The following is a 9,918-nucleotide window of genomic DNA, read 5'->3' as shown; positions in this document are numbered from 1 at the left end:
TTCTCCCAGACTTGTATCGGAACCCTCAGCCGAAGAATCAGAAGAGTATCCTCTCTTAGTTCTGTTAGCAATTTGATCGATAATTTGCCAACTGTTCGCGGGAAAAATCGTTGCTTTCTTCATTGATATCATTGCCATCTTAGTTAACAACTTTATGCGTTACAAAGATCCGGTCTTTTTATAAGATCCGGTTACAATGAAAATCAAAATACAAAAAAGAAAGATTACAATTTATTTCCTTTTATGTCGAACGAATCGCGAGCTCCTGTTTTGCGGTCACTCGCTTTGTGTGGGTTCTTTGCCTGCGCCGGGGTTATTTGCCGTGGACCACCGCGTGATCTCGATCCGGTCGGATCTACACGATATGACGGGTATTATCTCACGAAGGAAATAATAGCCGGGTGGGGTACTAATTCACCAAGGAAATAGTAGCCCAAGTGTCGAAATCGACCAAGCGAATTCGAGACTCTTCTCGGGATCTAAGAACCAAGCTTAGATCCGGAGGAAAATCGTGTAGATCTCAGATCCGGTCCCTCTCGAACACTTGCCTTGTTTGGCGTGGATGATCGCCGAGAACCGGATCTCAAAGTCCAAGTCTTCAATCTTCTAAAGCTCCAATCTTTTTTAGATCTCAGATTCCAATCCGGCAGAGCTTCGACCCTCCCAAAATCCAACCTCTGAAATGAACAATGCCTTGGCCTATTTATAGGCACTCAGAACTGTGCATTTGCACAGTTCTGAGCGGCCTTGGCCGAGCCACCTACAGGTGGCTCGGCTTTGGCCGAGCCCCCTTAGGCGGGTTTTCCGGTTTTCGTCGTTCGGGTTCCGTCGTTCGGGTTCCGATTTGTTGTTGATTTGGACTTTGATTCGGTTGCGTGGTTGACTTGTTCGGATTCGATTTGTTGATCCGGTTCCTGGTGGCTCGGCTTTGGCCGAGCCCCCTTAGGCGGGTTTTCCGGTTTTCGTCGTTCGGGTTCCGTCGTTCGGGTTCCGATTTGTTGTTGATTTGGACTTTGATTCGGTTGCGTGGTTGACTTGTTCGGATTCGATTTGTTGATCCGGTTCCTGATTAGGCAGTAAGTCCACTTCTGAGTTCGAGTCCGAAACCGATCTTGATTCGATCGTCATATCACCGAGTTCGTTCTTGTTTAGATGACTCGGTGATTCCCCGAAACGTTGGTTCGATTCCGCGTGCGAGTGGATGCGTTCCAATGCTTGGGTGCGATTTGTTGGCTTCGTCGCCTCGTTAATCTGCTCCGTTGCGTATGGTTTGGCTTCGGCGTTAGCGGGATAACGGTAGTGCTTGGATACGTCGCCCGATGGTCCGTTTGTCGAAATTAACGTCATCGAGCTGTATTGTGGGACCTATAGGCAATTTTATACGCCTACAATCCCCATCAAACACCAATGATGGAAGTTACAATCTGATGACTTCCAGAAGGTTACAATTTGAAGACTTTCACGTAGATCGCTAAAGGTTACAATCTGACGACCTTCACGACAACTGATGGAAGCTCTAATCAAACAGCCTTCATAATCAACATCGGGAGTTACAATCTGACGACTCTCATATATCAGAGAGCTAAAGCAAAGATTACAAAATGACGATCTTTGCAAAAATCGACGGTCTCTTCAAATCAAGCTGCGGAAGTCCTCCCCGCACACCAACATCAAGACGCATCGCGTTCATAGCCACGAACGCAGCTCAACGCAGCTCATACCGCTGCTCAACGCAGCTCCAACCGCTGCCCAATGCAGCTCTATACCGCTGCCCAACGCATCTCTATACCGCTGCCCAACGCAGCTCTATACCGCTACTCAACGCAGCTCCAACCGCTGCCCAACGCAGCTCCAAATGCTGTCAGACGCAGCTCCAACCGCTGCTCAACGCAGCTCCAAGCGCTGCCCAACACGCAGCTTCACTCGCTGCCAGACGCAACTCTAACCGCCGCCAGACGCAGCTCGCAAACACTGCGTTCAAACGCAGATTTCATTCCAGAATACAGGATTTGCGTTTGACTCGTTCAAACACGAGCTAAACGGTTTCAAAACCGTTTTCCCATGATCTGAGGGGATCACAACTCCACTCAGGAGTGATTTACGGGGGCAGTTACATCCCATTAGCCCCACTTAAGAGCGAATTAAGGAGGTGGTTACACCCCTTAATCCCCTATAAATAACTGAAAATCAATTCAGTTCAGGGGTTCGGTCTGTTGGAACTTCTTGGCGAGATCTTTGGCTTGTCTAACCAATTACGGTTAAGATCAATCAACTCGTTCAGAGTTTCAAACTTGCCATGCACATCCTCCACAACATCAAATCGTGAGGAGAAGATCACGTTCCAGTGAAACAAGACATCGGATCGTCAACGAGAAGCAAACTCGACGCGAGCATTCGAGGGAGGCATCTCATCACCCCCGTGAAGAACCCAGAATTAAACAAAAAGGAGAATCTAGATCATTCTCTTCTCTTTTGTATTCAGGAAATCCACTTGTAATCGAGAGTTGAGAGATTTGTAAACATTCTTTTTCTAAGCAGTTAGAGAGAATAAAATCAAATACAATTCTTTCATTAAATTTTTTTATTACAAATTTTCCACAAACAACCACAATCAACCCCTTTACTATACTGGGTATATAGGGTCGGCAAGGGTCGAAAAGATTCACATCAATCTAGATTCTGCGTTGAGTATAATTCCATGAAGAGTCCTAAGCTTCCTGGGTATTCGCCTCATAAGCTATCAAAGACTTCCACTACCATACTCGATTTTAATTCTAGCAGTAACCGATCTCTCAGAAAGATTCGACTCAAATGTTAAATTGGTGACTTGAAGACAGAGGTGACGTGCTACGTCATTGATGTCAAAATGCCTTATAACCTTCCCTTCGGAAGACCATGGATCCATTCTAACAACCTCGTCCCCTCAACACTTCATCAGCGCTTCAAATACATTGACGAGCAAGGGATCCAACAAAGGGCTGACGCTAAAAAGCATTCTTTCAAGGGGTGGAGAATTACTCTACTGACTCTCGAAATTGTCCTTCCCAATAATAAGGATAGTGGTAATGAAGCAGATGTTGAGCTACCCAGTAGTGATCTCATCTACGAGATATATCCACTTGTAATTACACTAGAGGACATGTGCATTGACCAGTCTACCAAAAATCAAGGCGACTGGATCTTTAATGAAGAAGAGTTTGCTTACGACTACTCTTTAGACTCTGAATCTGAAAACTCAAGGATTGAGATTCTGATATCTAGATTAGCTTTAGGAACGGTATTGCATATGCTGATAAGCAAATCATACTCAACTTGTAAATAGCTAGGTAACTCAGAGGACGCCACCTTCATGGTTCAACCAAAGAGAGACGCTCCAAATCCCATCATCTTTGGAAAAATTGACTCATGACCTCATTTATCAAGATCAGATGAAGAAACTAAGGGAGCATCGGAATTCTCTCGATATAGCCAACCGACTCAGCACATTATAACAAAAATGGGATACAACCTCACTGCTAAGCAAGAATTGAATTTCAATCGAGGACTAAGAGTTCATTTAATCCCTTTTATACCAAAAGGAGAGGTTTTTGATTATTATAATCGGATCTAATGAAGACTTAGTTATATTTCTCCTAAAATCAAATCACAAACAGGACCTGCATCGGATAACTTTCTAAGCAGTTCTTCAGATACGTCCAACTGGGATTATGATATCTGCTTGGGAGCTATGTTTGATGAATTCATGGCTAATATAGTCTCATATGACCTAACTATGGATCTTGATTAATCCAAATTGTTCGAAGATTCTGAAGATGATTCATGGGTGAAACAACTTGAAAAGCCGTGGGAGTCACACTTTGAAGGCAGTAAACCATTTATCCAAGATAAAGTGTTTCAAATTAATATAGGTGATGAAGTCAACCCTAAGCCATCTTCATCAGTGAAAGTCTATCATTCACTGAGAAAGAAGTGCTGATAGCTCTCCTTCATGAATATACTGATGTCTTCATATAGAGTTACGAAGACATGCCAGTCAAGCCAGTCAAGCAACAATAGCGATATTTCTGTCCCGAACTGATGGAACAGATCGAAAAAGAAATTCATAAACACATAGAATGTGGGTTCATCCATGAGGAGCAGCACCCTGACTGGCTAGCCAACATTGTGGTGGTGATGAAAAAGAATGACAAGATCTGAATCTGTATTGATTTTCAGGACATTAATGTCTCTTGTCCAAAAGATGAATTTCTTTTCCCTATCATGGACATCATGGTTGACAATACATGCAGGTTTGAGAGGATGTCATTCGTGGATAGGTTTTTTTGGCTATAATCAAATCAAAATGCATCCAGATGACTAGAGGTATATAGCTTTTTGTACACTCTAAGGAGTATTCGGTTATACATTAGTGCCTTTTGGTTTGAAAAATGTTAGAGTAACTTATCAGCACACTATGAAAGAGATCTTTCATGAGCATCTAGGCAAGACAGCGGAATACTATATCGATGACCTTGCAATTAAAATTCCCCACAAGTAAGACCACATCAATGGTTTGAGAATGATGTTCAAAATTTTGTGAAAACACCAGCTCAAGATAAATCCAATCAAAATTTTCCTAGGGGTATCATCAGGTAAATTCCTAGGATTTATTGTAACATTCAAAAGAATACATGTGGATCTTGAAAAAGTAGAAGCCATCCGAGAGATGCTACCTCTGAGAAATCTCAAAGAACTCAGAGGTCTATAAGGATGATTGGCCAATATCCGTAGGTTTATTAACAACCTATCAGGAAAATGTCAATCATTTTAAAGATTGATGGAGAAAGGTGTCTCATTCATATGGGATGATGCTTGCCAAGAAGCCTTCAATGAGGCCAAGGGTTATCTCATGAAGTCGTCGGTTCTAATGCTCGTTGAATCATTCTCTTGAAGCACTTCTTGCCTAGAAGAACAACAGTGGCCATGAGCAAGCAATTTACTATCTCAGCGAACTATGATTGGTATCGAATGTCGTTATAATCTAGTGGAAATACAATGTTTAGTATTGGTCTTCCCGATTCAGAAGATGTGACACTACCTCGTCAGATAATCCATCCATTTCATTTCAAGAGTCAATCCTATACGTATTCTCATGACGAAACATGGATCACTGAATTTAAGGTTAGTCAAATGGGTGATACTACTCTCATAATACAATATGACATTCGTGCTATAGAAAGCAGTCAAAGGTCAAGCAATAGCCAATTTTCTATCAAAGCATCTTATCCCCGAGTCTTTTAAACTCTACGAAGATATTCCGGATAAAGTCTTTGAGTCAAATATTGCTTTAGATCATCAATATGGCAACTTTACTTCAATGGTGCATCAAGACATAACCATAAAGGAGCAATTGTGACTAGAGTGGGGGTAGTGTTGATTGATGTCACGGATATGTTCTTTCTCGGGCCTACTCATTAACCGAACCATGCTCAAACATCATGGCCGATTATAATGCCCTTATAACCAAGCTACAACTCGCTCAAGAAATGCGTATTAAATACCTTGAAGCCCATGATGATTCCAAGCTGATTGTAAATCAGATCAAAGAAGAATATGAGGTTCGCCATAATGACCTTATACCCTATCACAAAGTAGCAACAAAGCTCATTCAATCATTTGAAGGTTTCTACATCAGCTATGTAGTTCGCCTCAAAATACTCATACGGATGCATAGCATCCCTTGCAGCCATGCTGGCCTTACCGCCTAAATCCACATGGTACATCACAGTGTCTAGCCATCAACTATGCTCCTCAGAGCAAATCTAAGAAGCCAATGAAGTGCATGTCATGCTAACTCACTTCAAAAATAATAATTGGTATTTTCCAATTGTTGACCATGTCTTGCGTGGAATACTACTTGATAGTCCAAAGCAAGCGATCTCTATTCAAAGAAGGTCTTCACATTTCTTCTATAATTCTGTCACACAGACTTTATACCGATGATCATTCGACGGTATATTGCTCTGTTGTTTATCACCAAGTGAAGCTTGAGTAGCACTCAAGGAAGTCCATGATGACACATGTAGAGCTCATTAACCAAGTCCTAAACTTTAGGATCGACTTCGTCGTAGATACTACTGGCCAACAATGATAGTAGATATGGTAGCATATGCTAAATGATATCATGTGTGTCAAGTACACGCTAATTTTCTACATCAACCTCCAGAAAATTTGCATCCAACCATCACCTCGTGGTCATTTGAAACGTGGGGCATGGACATTATTAGACCAACCTGTCTGTCATCCGCTAAAAGCCATCAATTCATTCTGGCCATTACTAATTACTTCTCCAAATGGGTCAAAGTTGTTCCATTTAGAGAAGTCAAGACATCTCAGGTAATTAAATTCTTGATATATCATATTATCTACCGATTCGGTGTACCTAGACGGATCATTCACGACAATGGCCTGTAGTTTATCAGTCGACCGTTCTTCAAATTCTATAATAAGTTCAAAATTTAAGATGTGGCTTTTATACCATACAATCCAGTTACTAATGGTCTAACTAAATCATTTAAGAAAACCATCATTAAACTTTTCAAGAAGTTCATTTCCTCTAACAAATGAGATTGAAATAAGAAACTTGGAAAATATTTATAGGCTTATCGAATGACAGTCCGCACTCCCACTGGCTCTACACTATTTTCCTTGGTCTATGAATGTGAAGCTATGATCCCTCTGGAAATTTAGATGTTATTTTTAAGAATTACCCTTGCTGAGAAGATGACAATAGAAGAACGTCATAAAAAATGTCTCTAAGAACATCTTTAAGACTTAAAGAAGGCGATCTGGTCTTAGTCGTTTGTCAACTCATGGTCATGATACATAAGACTAAAAGAAAATTTCAACCCAAATAGGAAAGCTCATTTGTTGTAAATATATTCTACTCAAACAGAGCATATCGCATAATTGACCAAAATGGTAATAGGCTTATGACGCCAATTAATGAGAAGTTTCTCAAGAAATATTACCCTTAATCCTAGCCAATTTCATCTTCCTACAGGGATTCGGGTCACGTTAAAATTTTCACCTTTGACAATAAATATTGATCATCTTGATCTAAAAATCTAAAATCATAATCTCCAATGAGTCCTCAAGTTAGCATCACACCTCTGTTTGACTCCAAATCTCTCATCACCATCATCTTAACATTATACCTTTGAATGGTTTCTATTTTAACAATTCGACCGGTTAATGTTACACCTCTGTCGGTTATTCCATTTAACACGTTAACATTACACCTCTATCAAACACCCATATTTCATCATGTTAACATTACACATCTGAATGATTATCATTCTAAATGATCTGATTGGTTAACACTACACCTCTGTCAGACCATTTTGTTGATTGGTTAACATTACACATATGTTGACCTATATTGTCGAATTTGGCAAGTTAACATTACACCTCTGTCAATTCTCTCTTGTCAAAAATTAATTAGTTAACATTACACTTCTATCGATTTTCTACTATTATGTTAACACTACACTCCTAAACGGTAGTCGTCCTTTGGAGTCTTTTGAGCCGACTAGTTAACATTACACTTCTATCGATTTTCTACTATTAAGTTAACACTACACTCCTAAATGGTAGTCATCCTTTGGACTCTTTTGAGCCGACTAGTTAACATTACACCTTTGCTGGTCATTCCATTTGACTAGTTAACAATACACGTCTGTCAAATACCCTAATACTGCCATGTTAACATTACACCTCTGAACAGTGTTAGCTTGATCACACTAGTTATGTTAACACTACACCTCTACCAGTTTGATCCTAACATCATTTTCTCCCTAGCAAAGATATCGTTATGATATGTTAACACTACACTGTTGGACCCTAGAGGGGGGGGTGATTAGGGTCTTAAGGTAATAATTGTGCAATAAAAAATGAGACAAGCAATAAAAAATGAGACAATCAATAACCCACAAAATGAACAACCAAAATAAATGAGATAGAGTTAGAAATCGTTATCCAAGTGATGCGCGATGTGTTAACGAGGTTCGGCACGCTAACCTACGTCCCCGCTCCCCACTCTCAAGGAGAATCCACTACACAACTCGGTTTGGAAGCCGGAACTTCTTCTTCACAACGATCTCCACAAGATCTCACAACTACACAGTTGATCAACACAAGATCTCACTCCCACACAGTTGATCTCCACAAGATCAAGCTCACAACAGTAGTAAATGGTGTAAAATCTCCCTCTTTACAGTGTCCCTATGGCAAGGAGAAAGATTACACTGAAGCTTGAGATGTGAACTTGAAAACTGAGAAAACAGGATTGAAAGTTTGGCTCTCAGTAAAACAAAACTCTGATTTTTCAAAATGCTTGGGACAAGTTAAAGAAGAGGGGTGTGAGGGGTTTAAATAGGAGAAAACACAGCAGTTAAAGCCCATACCCAAATCCCCCAAAATCCCGTAATAATTGTTTCTAAAATTTGTACCAAAAAGTCCGTTGGGGTGAATAGCGGTCGACCGTGAGATTCTCACGGTCGACCGCGAACCATATTTGAAACTGAGAAAATTTCCAGAAAGATCTACGGTCGACCGTGGGAATTTACAGGCTGACGGTCGACCGTGGCGGGCGACCGTGAAAGTCTCTAGACTCAAGGCGGTCGACCGTGGTGGTCGACCACGAAAGTTTCTGCTAGCTCCTCAGGTCGATCGCGAACTGATACATGGCTGACATAGTTTTGAAAACAGTTTTTGACCTTTTAAAAATCTGTAAAAATACTCAATTGATTTCTAAACATTGTTTAACTTTGTAAAATGTTTTTAATACTAAAAACAAACTGTTTAGAAAAGGAATTTTGCGAATAGGTCCTCATACTTGTGAAAAACAATATTTTGACAAAAACGTTCAAAAGTATAAGTATGAAAACGTGTGTGTGATATCCCAATAGCTTCAAATGAAATCTACAACTACTTACCTACATTCTAGCACTAGAGAGAAAAGAAAAAACTAGCAAATATCCTCACATAGAATTATATTTCTTTGAGTCTTGATATTGCTTAAAGTTGATGAAGCTTTCACTCGTATATGTTGTTCTTGATTAACATTTGCTTTATCACATTGCCTCCTCCTCCTTTAGATATCTTCGTTGTAGCTCATATTCTATCCAATCCTCCGTAAGTGGTACTAACAAGCTTGATATATATATTAACTATAATATCACTCAATAAGTAATTAGCACCGATAATGGTGGTTGTAAATCATCATCAAAACATAAGGGCTAACAATCTCCCCCTTTTTGATGATGACAACCAACCATTATATTGAAGCAAAATAAATATAGCTTATAGATAGTAGCTCTCTCTATCTATGAGCTTCCCCTAACTATGTGCAACAAATGAGGAGATTTCTCTCCCCCTTTGTCACCATCAAAATGGGGTAAATGGAATGGTAAACAAAAAATACATATGATGTGCAACAAACAAACAAAACAAAAGCTTTTACATAGTGCATAAACCCAAACCATTTCTTATGCGATAAAAATCATCTTCACTAAGACGTTTGGTAAAGATGTCCACTACTTGAGATTTAGTGATAATATAAACAAGGGAAACATCTTGCCTCTCTACATGATCGCGTAAGAAATGATGGCGCACATCAATATGTTTGGTTCTAGAGTGCAAAATAGAATTTTTAAAAATATTTATAGCACTAGTGTTATCACAAAAGATTTTTATATTTTGAAAATTCAAATCATAGTCAACTAAACTTTGTTTCATCCATAAAATTTGGGCACAACATAAGCCGACGGTAATGTATTCCGCTTCCGTAGTGGACAAGGCAATACAATTTTGTTTCTTGGAGGCCCAAGAGACAAGAGAGTTACCCAAGAATTGACATGTATCACTCGTACTTTTGCG

This window comes from Asparagus officinalis, chromosome 8 (assembly GCF_001876935.1).
Source record: "Asparagus officinalis chromosome 8, Aspof.V1, whole genome shotgun sequence".
NCBI lineage: Eukaryota > Viridiplantae > Streptophyta > Magnoliopsida > Asparagales > Asparagaceae > Asparagus > Asparagus officinalis.
This window is presented reverse-complemented; position numbering follows the sequence as displayed.